We start from the raw sequence: 19,188 nt of genomic DNA on the forward strand, positions 1-19,188 counted from the left end.
TTTCTTCTATTTTAAAACGTTACACATTGTTTTGTGATCGTTCGCGTGCTATCGACAGGAAAAATATACCCCGTCTTTTCTCTCAAGGGCCAAAACAACATCCTGTAATCAGGAAGTTTACAGAGAAAAACAGTATGTCTGCATCTCCAACACACACACACACACACACGCGCGCTGCTCTGCCTCTCCATGTCATTACCTCCCTCTCGTTCCGCTGTTGCCATGGAAACAGCTGTTCTTTTCCCACTAAAGGTAATAAGTTGAAACTAGTTGAGGAGAGTTGCTTCTGATGTCATGTGAACACGCGCTTACGCCCATGTATGGACATCCTGATTGTTCCATTCAGAAGCGCCGGCTGGAGGCTCTGATTCAGATGACCGCTGGTGTCCAGACACAATAAGCCAGCCTCCTCATTCTTTCAGAGATGATATTCGAAGAAAGCAACGTGCAATATTGATTTTGTTTTTGTTTTGTTTTTTTGCAGACGCTTTTTTTATCTGTATTTAAATGCATTATTTGTCTTTTAACCTTTTATGCTAGACTGATACTCTTTGAGATCATTGTCATTCCAGAACAGCATCCATTGCAGCTTATATTGGCCAATACTTGTTCGTGATTAATCTTTAAAATTTTGATAATTTAATAACTTTGGCATATGACTTTTTTTTTTACAAATGTCATCTTTGGTTTTGGTCTTTAGTATTTGTTTACAACACCATGCAGATAAAGCTTTCATGCTCTCCATTTTCAAATTTGAATCCAAATTACACTATATATACTGCATATATACAGCTGGGAATATAAGTATTGAACTTGTTTTTTTTCTTCTTCATTTTTAGTGTTTAGACATATAATACTGTTTGGGTTATTTATGTAGGTGTACATATTTTTATTTTTATTATTTGTGTGACCACCGTTATAAAGGACTAAATATCTACAAAGAATTATGCCCAGAATATATATTCAGATATTGCAGGAAAGGACATTGTGATGTTTTAAAGAATAGTGTTGAAGATTTAGCTGCCCTTTAATGTTCTCATATTTATAAAAAAACATTGAAAGTTCTAAAGCAGCTGTTTCCTTGAAAAAGACGTGATAGTGTTATTAAACTGAATTGGAAATGACGTTATTTTAATATAGTCGGTTATGAACTGAGGTGGGCCCGTCTAAGGCTTGAAACTCCAGGGCTGAAAAGGAGTCCCACTCCGGCTCTGCTACATACAGGACTTCCATGACCAAGTGTCCACATTTGTACCACTCACAATAATCATTCATAATTTTCCTAGTATGTATCAGGCCCGGATTGGCTAATCGGGAGGACCGGGAGAATTCCCGGTGGGCCAGTCTGTTTTTTGGCCGCGAGGGCCGGTGTCCCTAGCTGCTTGCACTCTCAGCAGTCACACTTTTTTCTTCTATTTATTTATTTGACCATAGCTTTACTCTTTTTATTCATTATTTTGCCGCAGTGCCGCTCTTTTTATTTATTTTCTCGCAGCCCCGTGAGAAAAATGCAGCCTGCAGGTTAACTAACGTTAATGATGATGATGTAATGTAACTATCGACTCCAAACAGCGGCACCTTAGTGAATATAAGAATAAAATGAATAATACACCTGCTCAATGAAAATCAAATGATTCACTACATTAATAAATCTGACATAACTTGATGAGAAATCTAAAAATAGGAGAAAAAGATTGAGCCATCAAAAGAAAGTGGTGGTGTGTCTTAAGGGTCGCAAGTCATTAGTTATTTTTTACTCTCACTGTAATAGCGCCAATGTGGCGTTTCAATGTCGCAGACCTGTGTTCGAATCTCCCATGAAAAATCGTTTTTTATTTTTTTCGATTTTATTGTTAAGACATTAAATACTGTTAGGGCTGTTGAACATTTGAATTTCTAAAGCAGCAGTTTTCTTGAAAAAGACGTGATAGTGCCATTAGTAACTGAATTGGAATCAGTCATGAACTGAGGTGGGCCGGTCTGGCTTGAAACTCCAGGGCTGAAAATGAGTCCCACTCCGGCCCTGGTATGTATGTAAAATACACATGTAAAATATTGCAAGACAAGCTTGTGTACTTGGCAACTGCTCAACTACACACTGAAAAAAAAGGTTCATTGTTGCAAACAATTTATTTGAGCTGAATTTAAACAAACAAATCAAGTTGAATATTACTCAGTGTGATATGTTTGTTTAAATTCAGCCTGTATACATTGTTTACAACCACTTACTTTAAAAAAATGTAGTAAATCCAATGAATCCTTTTTTCAGTGCATAAGTAAAAGAGCACGACAGATTTCCTCAGCCATATACACTCCTCAGATTGACATGTTTGTGTACAACCTTAAAAAGAGCGATATGGAGGCACTTGCGCACTCGTACACAAACACACTTGTGCTGAATAAGCTAATACATAACACCCTCGCAAAAGCAGTGACAGGGAAATGCCCTTGACTCGTCTGCTTGTGAATCTGAGCCTTCAAACAGCGGAGCTGCTTGTTGCAGATGCAGAAATACTGTCCTGACGGGCATTGCTTTAAAGGAAGCTGTCATGCTGTCTTCTCTCTCGCTCTCTTTCCTTCTTCCACAGTGCTGTGTCACCATCTTTACGTCCTTGTCTCGCTCTTCACTCGCACGCCTCCCCTTTTCTGTCTGCTTCTCAGTGTTTGGCTAATAATGCAAGTGATGAATGGGATATACAGTTGAAGTCAAAATAATTAGCCCTCATGTGGAATTGAAATTAAAACCCTTTTAACAATTAATGAAGTATTGAGGTTTTGAAAATATGATTAGAAAAAGTGTTCACGAATTCATAAAATCCAAAGATGTGCTTGTTGACATTATTGTAGGGCTCTCTGGAGTGCTCGATTCTGATATGGTTAATTATGATATTGCAAGGTATGTTATTCTCAGATAACAACCTCTGTAATGAGAAGCAGACGTGGACAAGGGAGGTGCGGATCCAAATGCAGGTTTATTGAGAATGGTCAGGCAAGCAACAGTCAACACAGGGCCAAACAGATGTACACAGAAAATCTAGAGTCATAGTCAAATATCAGGCGAGTGGTCAGAAGGCAGACAGGAGTTAACAATAAAACAAGACAAGGGTCTAACACGGCAAGGAAAGTGTGTCGTAATGTTTTCAATACTGTTTACAAAGTCCCTTTAATCAGTTAATGAGCAGCTCGTGAGTGTGTGTAATCAACCCAATAAGGAACAGGTGCGTGTGAGCGGTGCATGACTGGAACTTGTAGTCCATATACCGCCAGATTTGTAATCCTTTAATCGATGTGCATGTTTGCCAGCGATCTGCCAGTATTAGATCGCTGGTGATTGTGACATGCTGAAACTAATAACACAGCCTTACAGCTGAGACTTTTATTTCAGTATGCTAATGTAAGATCAACTTAAATCGAATATTGAGTAGGGGGCGGGGATTTCTTATTTCTCTCATAGCAAGCTAGCGGTAAGAGGGGTGTGGTTAAGAATATTGTGCTTCAGCAAACAGACTTTGGTTGAAAATTACCAAAACAAACGTTTTTTCAGTGGATTAACTTGCACCGATTAATCGTTCGCCTAAAAAAAAAATGCGCTAGCAAAATAAACATTTTAAATTTTAATTTGACTCAGATTTAAGGCTCATACAGACCAGGGCGATTTTTACGTTTGCATTTATTGTAACCTTTTTTTAAGACGTTTTTAAAGATTCAAACCCAAGCTATTTTCACTGGCGTCGAGCAGAAGAGTATGCAAAATTACTTCTTGACGTTAGATGGCGCTACACAACTTTAAGCTTCTGACACCCGCTTGTAACACAGAAAAAGAAGACAAAGTTGACATGCTTGTTATGGATGGTTCAAACAGCAGCTCCAGCTCTAGTGATGAAGAAATGATTATTGTTGATCAGACCAATAAGCAGCTCCATGTTCATATCGCCTCTGGGCATCTTCAACGTGCGTTCACATTGACAGTTTTGCGCTTGAGCGCCTCCAAGTGCTGTTTACTTTAACTTCAGCAGCTCTGTGCACGTGAACAAAAGTGCCAACTTGATTGGTGTAAAAGGTTTTAATACGGCATGTCAAAACAAAAAAAAAAAATGAGCATGAGGCCGTTTTTTAAATACGACGCTTTTATGCCTGGCGTTTTGCGTGTTTGTGCGCATGATCACATTGACCCCCTTTATTTAGTCACAAGGCGTTAAATGTCGACAGAAAACGTGAGCAAAAAGCGTCCCGGTGTGCACAGACCTTTAAATAAATGCAAACTAACATTGGAAACTTTATGGAAAAAGATACTTAAATATAATACAGATGCAACTACAATTATACAAATACCATATTAATATGTGGAAATTATAGAGACATTTTAGGCTTATGAATCCTGAAAGCTCATTTCTGAATATGTTGTTTGCTCTACTGTTTCCATATGCCATTATTATAGCTTCCACTGTCCACCAAGGACTGTTTGAATTGCTAAATATATATTCTTTGCTTAGCTTGGCAAAATAATGCATTTTTCTTGAAAACTGAACTCGTTTAAATGACCTCTCTCTTTCTATTTGCTGTCAGAATCATTGTATACTGTTCAAAATGCAGCCACCTCAGTAAAAAAGAGCAGACAATGAAGTATTACCATGTTTCAGTGTTGACGTGCGTCAGTTGTCGTCCTTTTAGAAACCCAAAGGTCAGACTGAGAGAAATTCAAAAGGGGTGAATTTTAATGGCGACAAGACATTAAACACCAACACTGTCTTAACTTGAGCACCGGAGACGCTTCACTACGTCCCTAGAGTAGTTATATATTTTACCGATCAATATTTTGTAATGAAAGAGGCTGGCGAATGAAAGAGAGCTTCAGGTTGTGTGCGCAGTGATGGATGTGTGTATCGCTAGCGCTAAGCTAGAGTGTGTTATGACAAATGATCGGTCCCAGGAAGTCACCGTTGTCTGGGCAGTTGTGGTTTCTAGTCGGTCCTGAGGCGCTTAACACTTTTTAATGGTTTGACCTGTTTTTATGTGTGTGTGTGTGTGTGTGTGTGTGTGTGTGTGTGTGTGTGTGTGTGTGTGTGTGTGTGTGTGTGTGTGTGTGTGTGTGTGTGGTTTTCTGCTGAGTCATGCAATGTTTCCTGCTTCTACTCAGGCCTGTTTGTGTTTACAAGCGGCATTTGTTCATTTAAATAATAACATAATTAATAACATATTTATTATTTTTTAAATAGTTTTTAATATAAAAAATATTATTTTTTAATTAATTTGTTGCTTTTTTGCTTAAATTAATTGGTGCTTTATTTTATTCTCTATAAATATATATAATTTCTTTTTCAGCTGTGCTCATTCTAAAAACTTTGGATGGATTTGTATTTGCTTTTTATAAAGAGACAATACACAGCTTCTGCATTTATTCAGATAATAGGTTTTTATATTACTATTACTTTTCTGTTATTATCTTATTCTATTATATTGTTTTTATATTATATAATATTTTTAGATTTTATCACTATATATATATATATATATATATATATATATATATATATATATATATATATATATATATATATATATATACAGTATATGTGTGTGTGTGTGTGTGTGTGTGTGTGTGTGTGTGTGTGTGTGTGCGCGCGCGCGCGCGCGTGTGTGTGTGTGTGTGTGTGTGTGTGTGTGTGTGTGTGTGTGTGTGTGTGTGTGTGTGTGGTTTTCTGCTGAGTCAGGCAATGTTTCCTGCTTCTACTCAGGCCTGTTTGTGTTTACAAGCGGCATTTGTTCATTTAAATAATAACATATTAGTGTCGTCACAGTATCAAAATGTTATTATCAGGGATATTTCACGGTTTTTGGTTGCAATTTTGTTACTGTTCATTGCTATGGTGTCAGACCATTTCAGATTCATTCAAGCATTTTAATAGGGCTGTCACACTAAAACCTGTTTCAGTTTGTGCAGCATAAAAAAATGAAAGTTTTTTTGAATTATTGAGCATACACAGAAACCAAGCAAAGCTTTGTAAACAATGATGCTAATGTAATCTGCATTGCAAGTGCAACTCACTGACTATGCTGAGATATCATGTATGTTAGTACTGCACAATGAATATCTGATCTACTTTCTTGGTTTGAACAAAACTGTTTGCGAAGTTATTTTAAAGAGTTGCATTAACTCCCACTCACTTCACTTTCAGTATTTTTCTTATTCATTTTCCCCATAGAGATTTTTAAAAATCCATTTAAGTATTATAAGCCATGAACCAAACCAACTAGCTAATCTAGATAAAAAGAAAGAAGTATATCTGAAAAACTGACACAAATTTTTGAAAGTGCTACAATCTCACAATGTAGCATTGACACAATTCATTCATTCGTTTTACTTTGGCTTAGTCTATTATTTATCAGGGGTTGCCACATCGGAATGTACCTCTAATTATTCCCACGTATATTTTATGCACCGGATATTGAATTTTACGATACAGTCACCGGCCACTTTATTAGGTACACCTGTCCAACTACTTGTTATCAAAATTTCTTATCAGCCAATCACATGGCAGCAACTCAATGCATTTAGGTATGTAGACATGGTCAAGACAATCTGCTGCAGTTCAAACTGATCATTAGAATGGGAAAGGAAGCTGATTTAAGTGATTTTGAACATGGCATGGTTTGTTGATGCCAGACAGGCTGGTCTGAGGATTTTAGAAATTGCTGATCTACTGTAATTTTCACGCACAACCATCTCTAGGGTTTTGGTCCGAAAAATAAAAAATATCCAGTGAGCGGCAGTTCTGTGGGCGCAAATGCCTTGTTGATGCCAGAGGAGAATGGCCAGACTAGTTTGAGCTAAAAGAAACTCAACGGTAACTCAAATAACCACTCGTTACAACTGAGGTTTGCAGAAAAGCACCTTTGAATGCGAAACACATCAAACCTTGAGGCTGATGGGCTACTGCAGCAAAAGACCACAATAGGTGCCTCTCCTGTCAGCTAAGAACAGAAAACTGAGGCTACAATTCGCACAGGCTCACCAAAATTGGACAATAGAAGATTGGAAAAATTATGCCTCAATTTCTGCTCCGCCATTCAGATGGTATGATCAGAATTTGCCATCAATGACATGATAGCATAGGTCCATCTTGCCTTATATCAAAGGTTCAGGCTGGTGGTGGTGGAGTAATGGTGTGGGGAATATTTTCTTGGCACACTTTTGGGCCCATTAGTACCAACTGAGCATCGTATCAACGCCACAGCCTACCTGAGGATTGTTGCTGAGCATGTCCATCCCTTCCTGACCCTAGTGTACCCATTTTCAGGTGGCTACTTCCAGCAGGATAATGCACCATGTCATAAAACGCAAATCATCTCAGACTGGTTTCTTGAGCATGACAATGCCTTCACTGTACTCAAATGGCCTCCACGGTCACCAGAGCAACTTTGGGATATATTGGAACGGGAGATTCGCATCATGGATATGCAGCAGACAAATCTGCAGCAACTGCATGATGCTATCATGTCAATATGGACCAAAATCACTGAGGAATATTTCCCGTACTTTGTTGAATCTCTGCCATGAAGGATTAAGACAGTTCTAAAGGCGAAAGGGGGTCCAACCCGGTACTTGTGAGGTGTACCTAATAAAGTGGCCAGTGAGTGTATATGCTGATGTGCTGATATTACTGGCAACATTACAGCATATCCATTTTTCTGTTTGAATCAAGTGTATTCTATATCATTCAAAAAGGCACAATATATTTATTTGCTGTTTGTCACTGTTAATTGTGATGCAGTTCAGTGAGTCTTTTACAGAGTCATGTCTCTGCTGATTGATTAAGCATCGCTGGTATCTGTAAAAGCCTTAATTGTGATCAACCCGTTTGTTTGAATACTCTTTAGAAAACACTGATCCTTTTAGGCTGCCCCGTAAAGAGACAAAGATCAATACTTTGACTGACAGACTTAATAAGGATTGTTATGGGGAACTAAATCAAGGATGCATATGTATTTTTGTTAATATAAATAAAAAAAAAATACAGGATTACAGTGAGAGTGTAACATATTAATGATGTTTATGCAATAATTTCGAAATAAAGATTTTGGGTTCAATAAAGTTCATATGTAAAAATCATTGAGTATAATATAAAATGTAGATATCACATTTTCAGCATTTACATAAAAACGTGAAACACACAATGAACACAATTGGAACACCAATGGAACACAGAGAACACATTTGAAACACACATGGAACACACAAAGAACACATTTAGAACACATGAAAAAACAGAACACATTTGGAGCATGTACAGAACACATTTAAAACACTTGTTAAACACAGAACACATGTGAAACACACACAAAGAACACGTAGAAAAACACAGAACACATTTGGAACACAGATGGAAAACATTTAAAACGTGAAGAAAAACATAAGGAACACACATAACATTTGAAACACATGTGGAACACACACAGAACACATTTGGAAATCAGGTGGAAGACACACAGAACACATTTAAACATGAAAAAACGCACAGAACACATTCGAAACACACATAAAACACTTACAGAACACATTTAAAACACGTAAAAAACAGAACACACATAGAACACACATAGAACACATTTGGAACACATGTGGAACAAAACACAGACGTGGAACATTTGGAACAGACGTGGAACACATGTGGAAAAACAAAACACATTTGGAACACGTACAGAACACATTTAGAACACGTGAAAAACAGAACACGTGGAACACACATAGAACACATTTGGAACACATGTGAAACAAAACACATTCAGAACAGACAAAGAACATGTGAAAAACAGAACACGTGGAACACACAGAACACATTTGGAACACATGTGAAACAAAACACATTCAGAACAGACACAGAACATGTGAAAAACAGAACACGTGGAACACACACAGAACACATTTGGAACACATGTGTAAAACAGAACACATTTGGACCACACACAGACCACATTTAGAACATGTCAAACACAGAACGCCTGTGAACGACACAGAACACATTTGGAACACATACAAATTAAGTTTTTGGAACATTTTCACGTGAACATTTGGGGAAAAAAGTTTCATTTGTCCTTTATGTGTTCCAATGTGTTCTTTCTGGAAGGGAGAAAAAAAACACATTTGAGACATATGTGAAACACACACATGACACATTTAGAACACACGTTAAACGCAAAACTAATTTAAAACACACATGAAACACAAAAACAACACATTTAGAACACACATAAAACAACTCATTTAGGACACATTTGGAACACATGTAGAACACAAAACACATGTATAACACACAACACATTTGGAACACATGCAACACGTAAAGCACACACACAACACATTTGGAACGTGGAAAACACATACAACATTTGGAGCACTTGAAATCAAGTTTTGGAACATATTTATGTGGGGGAAAAAGCATGCTTGTTTTACATGATGTTTTTTTTTTTTTTTTTTTTTTTTTTTTTTTTTTTTTTGGAAGGGAGAAAATATTAGATGTTCTGGCAAGCTACCCAAAAAATGGAAATTTGCTGTTTATCTCCTCACTACCAAGCCAGGATGTAAACGACTTTTTTCAGTAGAACATTAAAGGTTTTTAGTGGAAACCGTGGTGCTTAAGTGATTTATTAAATGCATTTCTGAAATGGCTACGGGCACCTTGAGAGTCATATACAGGCTACATAAAATGAATATATGTGGCTAATAAACATCCTATCTTTACTATTTTAAAAGGGAACTAGTATTTTGTACAGTGGAGCAGTGTAGGTGAGTCATTGGTAAGCAGGAGTCTGGTGTGATCGTTTAAGTTTTTTTGACCTCTTCATCGTTGGCCGTGGGGAACGGTGCATGGACTAAATGCGGAGGTATCATCAAAAATGCATGGAGATCAGACGGAGCAGTCAGCTCTGCTTGAGAAACACGTCAGCCTGGAGGATGAGAGCCAGGGGACACTTTAACAGGTGTGGAGCGAAACAGCTCTATTTCAGATACGTGCACAAGGAGATGCTCTTTGCGTTTTGAGCCTGGGTTGTTTTACGAGGTAAAACTGATGAACAGCTTTGATTGAAAATTAGCAAAACAAAACCTCCCAATCCGAAGTAAATTACATTTTTTAAGGTGCAATCAAGGATAAATTCAGGTTAAAGTGTCTTTTTGACCATTAGCTGTCCCTCTTGACCACTATAGCACACAACGGCAGCAATTAACCCACAAAAAGTTCCAAACGTTCAGTCTCCCATTAATGGCCTGGCTTGAGCCAGAGCTCATTAAGACCAATACAGTGTCTAATTAAGCCACGCACTGTGAGAGCAAGCAGCTGGTCTTCCCAGCAGCCTTTAGGACTGCACTGACTGAGGGCCCCATTGCTCTTTTCGGCTCTTTTTACTTGCAGTCTTCCCCCTAACCAGAGCCCCAACCCTGATAGCAAAGGTTCAAGCTCTGTTTCACTTCAATTTTAAGTGATAGTTTACTCTAGAAATTAAGAGTAAAGGGTTAGTTCAGGCAAAAATTCAAATCCTGTCATTAACTATTTATCATCATGTTTTTCCAGTCTCTTAAGACCTGTTCAAAACCCAAATTTAAATATTTAAGATGAAGACTGAGAGCTCTCTCTTCTTCCATAGATGGCAATGGTTCCAAGACATGGGACGATAACCGTTTTCAAGGTATACCGCAGTTTGGAAAACTCAAGGTTTTAAAACCTCCAAAATAGTCTATTATACTGTTCCTAAGGTGTGTGTAAGAATTTTTTAGTTTTTTAGGATAACAGTATCTCCAGCAGAAAAGAGATCTAAAGATGCCATTTTAAATTGTAAAGAAATCTGTGTTTTTGAAACAAATGAAGACCGAAGTCAATGATTCATTTGAATTACTTAGCCTGACATGTTTACTGCTCCAAAATATTTTAAATGTTTCTCAAAGTAAGATATATATTGATCAAAGGAGAAAAAGTTTTTTGTTTTTTTCCCAGACATTTAACAAGAATATATTTTAGAGCAGTAACCACAATACTGTCAAGCCTTGATATTTTTTATTCAAGGTTATCATACCGTCAGAATCTTAAACCGGGCCATGCCTTTCCAAGACATGCAGAAAAGTAACCGAAAACATCATCAAATCGTTCCATGTTTCTTCAGTGGTTCAACTGAAATCATCTAAAGCTCCAAGAACAGTTTTCTGTTGCAAAAAAATAAATAAAAATGACCTTTTTCTGCTGTGATTTCTCTTCCTAGGCAGTGCAATTGGAATAAGCAGCAAATAAGCATACAAGTGCTATCATGGTATTTTATCTGTTGAGAACTGATGAGAAGTTTCATCAATGACTCAACGCAAGGTCAAATGTTTCTGTGTTTTGAACTGTAATAGCCAGCATCACACCTGACAGGACAGGATAAAATGGGAATACTATTACTATAGTGCTGTGCGTTTATATGTAACACTTTCATTTTAAATATACAGTTGAAGTCAGAATTATTAGTTATTATTTATTTTATCTTTGCCATGATGACAGTAAATAATATTTGACTAGATATTTTTCTAGACAGTTCTATACAGCTTAAAGTGACATTTAAAGGCTTAACTAGGGTAATTAGGTTGGCCAGGGTAATTAGGCAAGTTATTGTATTATGATGTATCTTCTGTAGACTATTGGAAAAAATATATATAGCTTAAAGGGGCTAATAATTTTCACCTTTATATGGCTTTTAAAAAATTTAAAACTGCTTTTATTCTAGCCGAAATAAAAACAGGCTTTTTGTTTTGGATTTCTTTTGAAAACACTATCGGTTGGGTTTAGGGAAGGCAGTGGGCAGGTTAATCGGTGCTTTTGAAAACACTATCGGTTGGGTTTAGGAAAGGGGTGGATGGGGGTATCGGTCGGTCAGTCATTCAGTCAGTCGACAGTGGCCTCTGGTGGATTTATGTGAGAATAGCAGGCCTGAATGGCACTTGCGAGAAATTTGAGATCTGAAAAAGCGTACACAGCAACCTCTGGTTGATTCGCGAAAACAAAAATAGTAAAAAAACGTAAGTCCTGGGATGCATTTTGTGCTCTCCAGAAATATATACAGGGGTACGTTTCAATAATGAGCCTGGGTTGCATTTTTACTTGTAATTATTCATTTTAGACTAGTCTGAATGATTCATTCACTAGATAAATCAGTTCCTGAGTTAATTTCACTGACTCAATATCAACGAGTTAAGAGCTGACCAGAGAGTGATTAGCAACAAAAAAAAGACTTCAATTTTGAAATGACTGAATATGAGATTACGCACAAAGATCTTTGACACGAAAATCCAACAATATACTCAAACAAGGCCAGCCGAAGGTCCTCCACAAACAACTTTAATAAGTTTAATGACTTGATCTCATAAGCTCATTGTGATTATGGCCGGTTTGGCATGAAAAACGTCTGCTCTGTGTTGTTGCGGTAGTGAGCTGCTGTTGATATTTTCGGTGCTATGCAATGCCTGTGGTAGTGGAGACAGTTGGCCTCTGTCGAATGTGAGACTTGAGTTCTGTGTGTTGACAGATGGAAGCCCGTCGCCCCCCTTCAGTAGCTTTGTTTGGGTGAATCACACCTCTTAGGAGATGGGACATCCCTGTCAGAGATTTCCACACCTCCATTTTCCACTTCAGTCTTCTTTCCTCCCTTCTCTCTCTCTTTCTCTCTCTCTCTCTCTCTCTTTCCATCTGTCCCCTAGGAATGCCTGAAAATAGCAACCTTGGGAAAATTGGGTCAGGCTTCATCATGGGTGCTGGGGTATATTTGGGGGTTGGGGTTTTCGCTAAGCGAAGATGCACTTGGGAGGGTGGAGAGTATCGAACCTGGGTCATATTGACAGATGGGGCTGTCTTCATCCTTGCATTTACTTTGTGCCTTGTTTTTACTGACTCTGCATTTTGGCATTAGAGTTCTTATTCTTTGTCTCTTTTTCTGGCATGGCTGATTTTGGTCATTAGACTTTCTACACCTGCTATCTTTCACTGAAGTTTACACAAAAATAAAAATGTATCTTTATTTTACTAAGTTGTTCTACACTAATTTGCTTTTTTCTCTTTATGTTCAAGACAAGGTAAAATTCAATTGAGTTGTAAACAATAATATTGTGAAATATTGTTACAGTTAAAAAAACTCTTTTGTATTTTAAAATGTAATTTATTCTGTGACACAAAACTGACTTTTCAAGATTATTACTAATTATAACAATAAATTGACTGAACAAAAAGTACACTCTCAAAATACTATAAAGGGCTGGTCCACAGGGTTTTATTAAGGCTTGTTTGTGTTTATAAGATGCAAAGCAATGTGTGCTCATGCTTCATTTGTAGAAAATCTTATTGTTATTCTTTTCCATATATCTTTGATTATATACAGCTACTAACATGAAAATGACTGTCATATTTCCTATTTCTTCCGAAAAGCCCTCAAGAGGCTCTGATTGGTCATCTAACATAATGCGCTGTGATTTGCAGATTGGCTCCACGTCACGCCCCCAGAAGTCCGCACATTTGCGCTGTGTAAACAGTTGCTGTTAGCCATATCAGTCTGTGCCTGAATTAGACAGTAAATGAAGAACACACAGTTGAACCTCAACACTGCTCTGTAAAATGAAATGTATGTTTCTTTGTATATTGCATGTACAGTATCTGGTTGTTTATAGTTGTATACATAAATATACACAATACACATTTAATTACAAACTTATTTGCTATGTCATTACATTGTAATTACTGCCAAGATCATATTTATAAACAAATCTTTCTTTATATATTTAATGTACAGCATTTGTGCATTTAAATGTAAATATATGCAGTACATATGTAATTACAAACTTTTATTTTGGATTTAATCACTGTCAATATATTATAATTACTAAATAATAACATTGTAATTACATTATTATAACATTGTAATTACATCTATGCAACTATTTTAAATGTGTGTATTTCATGTACAGTATTTGTGTTCTAGTTTTATATAGTTTCATATATAGTCATTTGTGTGATATAGTGTACATTTACACTGCACATTTTATCTGTAATTACAAACTTTTTTCTTGAATGTCATTACATTGTAATTACAATCAAGATTTACAAACTTGTTTGAATAATTTATGTACAGTGTGTATTAATAGTTATATACTTAAATATGCACAGTACACATGTACACAAAGTTTAAAACATGAAATCGTAGTGGACCGCCCCTTTAATATGTGCATATTTTGTAATAAACTTGAATTATGTTTTTGTTTTATAGATACAAATAGTGTGATACAAAACCTACAGTATCATGATTTTCTTGAACAATATTGCAATAATGTTTTACAGTAGGAATCTAAAACTTATTTCCAAAGGAAAACAATTAGATCTTAAACAAAGACCTGTAACATGTCTAAAACAAACCTCTGGCAAAATAAATAAACAGGCTAGTGTGAGTGTGCACTAGGCATGGGCCGCTGAAGGTATGTTTCTGAAGGTATGATAACCTTGGATAAAAATGCCACGATTTCACAATATCACATTATTATGATTGCTTCTCTAAATTATGTTCTTTTAAAAATGTCTGTATATATATATATACACTTTTTCTCCATTTAACACTTTTTTTTTATTTTAAGAAAACATTTAATATATTTTGGAACAGTAAACATGTCCAGCTAAATAATTCAAATAAATCATTGTCTTCTGCTGTTTTCATTAGTTTCAAAAACACTGATTTCTCTACAAATATAAAAAATACATTATATAACCTTACATATACTGTACCTTGGAAACGGTATAACAGAACATTTTAGCGGTATTTAAACCTTGATCTTTTCAATTCACTGTAAACCTTAAAAATGGTTATCATCCCATGCCTAGTGTGTGCGCCGTCCAACTCAAGTAAGGCTCCAAAGATCTACTTGACCACATATCATAAGTAGTTGCGTGTACTTTGCTAAGTGTCCACAGTTTGTTTTTGTTTTTTGCTGTTCACATATTGTGTCTTTTGCATGTACAAGTTCGTTACCTGGCGCACATATTGGGAGCAATGCACATATTCCAGGCGGTCTCAGTTAAAAACATGTCAGCTTTTCAGAATGCCAAGTTAAGAACTAACCGATCAGCTTCAAACTTTATAAAACACAGGACACCCAAACATCCAGTGCCTTTAAATTTTCTCTTTAAATAAAACTTGTATCAGAGCTGCATCCATGTTTTGTTAGTTTGTCATCAAAAAACAATTGATTTTTACTTAACAATGACAAAGGAGCGCAAATCACATTGAAAAGGCTGAAGGAAGCAATGCGCCTTGTACATTCCTCAAGCTTTTAGATGCAATATGTGACTGACAGGTCTTAAAAATTACCTAGTTCTGTGAAACATCAGCCTTCCTGTATCCAAAGTGATCCCACACCACAGATGTTGACTTTTTTTGGGCATCAAGTCCTCCTGTGCTGAACTCATCATCCCTGTTTATGCAGGTTATTTGTCATTAAGCTCAGTCTCCTGTTCTCACGCTCTGTTTAGGCATGGTGTGTTATGATTGGCTCAAATAGCATTCTGCAGGAGAAGTATCAGTAGGGACTGAAGTGCGCATTACAAACAGTGCATGGTTTCGTGCGTAATTTCTATTACGATTTCAATGAATCGCACAGCCCTAGATACAAACAACTTTAAATGAGAATAGTTTCATATTTTTCCACATATTTCACTGGATTGTACTATTCACATCACATCGCCTTCAAATTAAAGCTTGTAATGTTCTCATTCTCATGTAATGTTCATGGTTAATAAAATGTCATTGAAGACTTAAATATCCCTATTGTTAAAATGAAAGGGAAACCACTTTCAGAAGGGCAGGAACTATAATGTACTCTTTGATTTACCACCAAAGATACTTTGCAACAAAACAATGGCATACAATGTGAAGTATTACTTATCGAATTGTACTTTCCCAGTGCATTCATAATGATTTATTCATACTAATTCCAAGACTATTCTTAAATGCATTCTTCTGCCGTATTTAAAACAGAAATATCAATAGAAATCGAAAGATCTCACCTTTCAGGCTTTCCCCACAAGGCAAACAACCTGTCCTCGCCCTAAATAATTATCAACAGAAGCTGTAAAACTGCTGTTAATTAGATTTTACAATATCAGCCTCAAACCAAGGTTCCACATCATGAACACACAGAGCCTTTCTCTACAAAATATCCAATCTGTCTTTCCTTTATGTCCATAATTTCTATAAAAAAATGAAATCACCCTCCAAGCGATTGTAAACCAGCATCCTCTTAAAAAGCAGGGTTTTTCAAAAAAAAAGAAAATCCATTGTCAGAATGTAATGTAGCTGTCCTTCAATGTAAACAGTCCAAAAAGAGCATGAGAAATATAGAGTGGCGCTGTAGGTAGTGCTGTCGCCTCAAAGAAAGAAGGTCGCTGGTTCGAACCTCGACTCAGATAGCCTTTCTGCATGTTCTCCCTGCGTTCGCATGGGTTTCCTCTAGAAGCTTCGGTTTCCCCCACTGTCCAAAGACATGCGGTACAGGTGAATTAGGTAGGCTAAACTGTCTGTAGTGTGTGTTTGTGTGTGTGTGTGCAACCCCTGAGATGGGTTGCGGCTCGAAGGGCATCCGTTGTGTAAAAATGTGCTGGATAAGTTGGCGATTCATTCCGCTGTGGCAACCCTGGATTAACAAAGGGACTAAGAAGACAAGAAAATAAATGAATGAATGAAATCATAACTCTAAAAAGGGTCTATTCTAACATGAAATGCACGTTCTTTTTCATAAAATGTCAATGATTTGTGACCTTACATGCATTGAAACCTGTTGTAGGGGATTCTAACACAATATTTAGGACACTTGCACTTTAAGTACTCCTTCATGAACTTAATAAATTCCAAAAAAAGCTTGTAGTTTTCTCATAGAGCAGTAATTTGCTTAGTTTCAAATCTTTTCAGCAAGGCTGATCCCTCAAATTCAATACAGTTTCAAAACCACACCTGCACCTTCTCCTCTGGAAGTCCCCACACTCTCCATATGGCTTTATATACATCTATGCTGATGTGGCAAGTTTTCAAGTAGTTTGTAAATTCATTCATCAAAGTCTAGAAGGAACACTTTAGCTTCAGCTTCTCACCCTAGAGTACAGTCCATTGGGAAACATGAACAAGAAGCATGTGAAAAAGCCCCGTAGACTTTGCTTTCTGTCCAAAACAAGGGCTTTAGGCTTGATGGTGGGGAAGTGTGGTGCCAAACAGAGGCTCAGTGACCTGCCGCTGCGTCTGTGTTTATGAAGGACACCGACGGGCTCAGTGGGATTGAGTGTGTGAATGGCTCTGTCGTTCTGTCTTCCCCTCTGGGCCTATGGTTGATGTCAGGGAACAGGATGTTAGCACAGGCTCCATTCAGTTGCTGATCTGATGCTAGTTTATCACTGAAGGGGTTCAGGCTGTAACTAAAAGCTTACATTTCTTGACTGTTTGTACTGTTAAGGTGAATATATGTTTTTTTACTGCCATTTTATGATGTGCTTAACAGTATGAGTGTATGAAACTTGGTGATTTATGACAAATGACATGACATTGGTATTAAAATGTTGAGGTGTTTTAGGAGGACCTGCCATGTATACTCGTAAATATTATCAGATAAGAAGTCACATACAGGGTTTTTCAACACTCAGAATTTGGGTTTTGGGGTTCTGAGTGGTTGCTAGACAGTTGCTAACATAAATTAACAAGATTCTAGTATGAATTAGCATGTTGCTAACATGTTTCTAGCATAAATTAACATATTGTTAGCATGGTTCTAGAATGAATTAGCATATTGATAGCATGTTGCTAGTATAAACTAGCATGTTATTAGCATGAAGTTAGTATGAATGAGAATGTCCTTAGTATGTATCTAGTATGGATTAGTATATTGTTAGTGTGTCCAATGCAAAGTCAATGGCAGTTTTTTACAATCTAGTGTATGGGACAGTTGCTAGAGTGCTGTAAGTGGTTGCTAGGGTGTGGCTATTAAGCTGAAAGATCATCAGTGATTGGCAGATTTTTAGTGTCAATTAAATGAGCCCAACTTTAAGTTTTCGGAAAACCGTAAGTCGGATCAGTTGGAAAAGATATAGGGACTTAATTCAGTATAGCTTGGAGGTTTGGAGTTAGTTTGGTGGTTGTAGTATGAACAGTCTAGGAGGAGATGGGTTCTTAAAATAGTTTCAGATTTAAGAAGACAGAAGAAGAACAATATAATTATGTAGTATAACAGTATGTTGGATTTCTTAAGCCACCATAATGATTACAATTAAATTCATTAAGCAATGAGATGCAGTTTAGGTCTCACCAGGAGTGCAATAGCAGCAAGTGCAGGACACAGGTATAAGTTATAAAGTGCAGCTCTGGAGAAACTATGGTGATGTGTACACACTAGTTAACTCAAAATTAACTGAGAGTTAATTCTACTCATTTGAAAAGTGTTGAACTCAGTGTTGAAGGTAATGAGTTTATTAAATACCTCATTCCTTCAACTTAAATGGAGCAAGTTCACAGCACTCATATAGATTAGTTTTTTAACTCAAATGGTTTGTAGCAATCAGTTTCCTCAAACGGTTTGAGTTGCTTAAGCGTATTGAATTTTACAGTACTCAGTTGGTTTGAGTTCTCTTTATTTATTAGGTTTACTGTGCTAAACTTGCTTTGTTTAAATCAATTGGATTAAGCTTACAGTACTCATTAGGATTAGTTTTTGAATTTAAATGGTTTGTTGCCATTGGTTTCCTCAAATGGTTTGAGTTACCTAAACATTTTGGGTTTTGCAGTGCAGATGGATGTACTATAAACATTTGTATTAAATATGAACAGTTATTTACAATAGATGAACACAGGTTGCTATTAATAATCAGAGGTATGCAGATAGAACATAATTACAAATGTGTATGTACAGTGCATATGCACAATTCAAGTTGAATTAGTGCAACAAAGTGAAATGAATATGTACAATTTAAATTAAATAGTGCAGGTTAATTCATGCAAGATATTGCCAAATTTTAACAAACTTTTTTAGATTTTTAATTTTCTTAATTTCTAATGTCTTTGTTTAGTTTTTTTTTTTATTCAGTATTTTTCCTAACATATAAATTTGTTAGATTAGCTAAAAACCCACCAATAACACTAATATTTTGAATA

At 36.5% G+C, this 19,188-nt stretch overlaps 1 protein-coding gene and 1 long non-coding RNA gene across 2 annotated transcripts in view; both read left to right on the forward strand.

Annotated features, from left to right (window-relative positions):
- The window catches only part of znrf1 (zinc and ring finger 1), a 65,397-nt gene that overhangs the window by 17,585 nt on the left and 28,624 nt on the right, over window positions 1-19,188 (forward strand).
- On the forward strand, window positions 5,680-9,495 carry LOC147837663 (uncharacterized). The gene is made up of 2 exons (XR_015526332.1): window positions 5,680-7,220; window positions 7,284-9,495. It is a non-coding gene; the product is annotated as an uncharacterized LOC147837663 (long non-coding RNA).

This window comes from Danio rerio, chromosome 25 (assembly GCF_052040795.2).
Source record: "Danio rerio strain M-AB ecotype USA chromosome 25, GRCz13ab, whole genome shotgun sequence".
NCBI classification, from domain to species: Eukaryota; Metazoa; Chordata; class Actinopteri; order Cypriniformes; family Danionidae; genus Danio; species Danio rerio.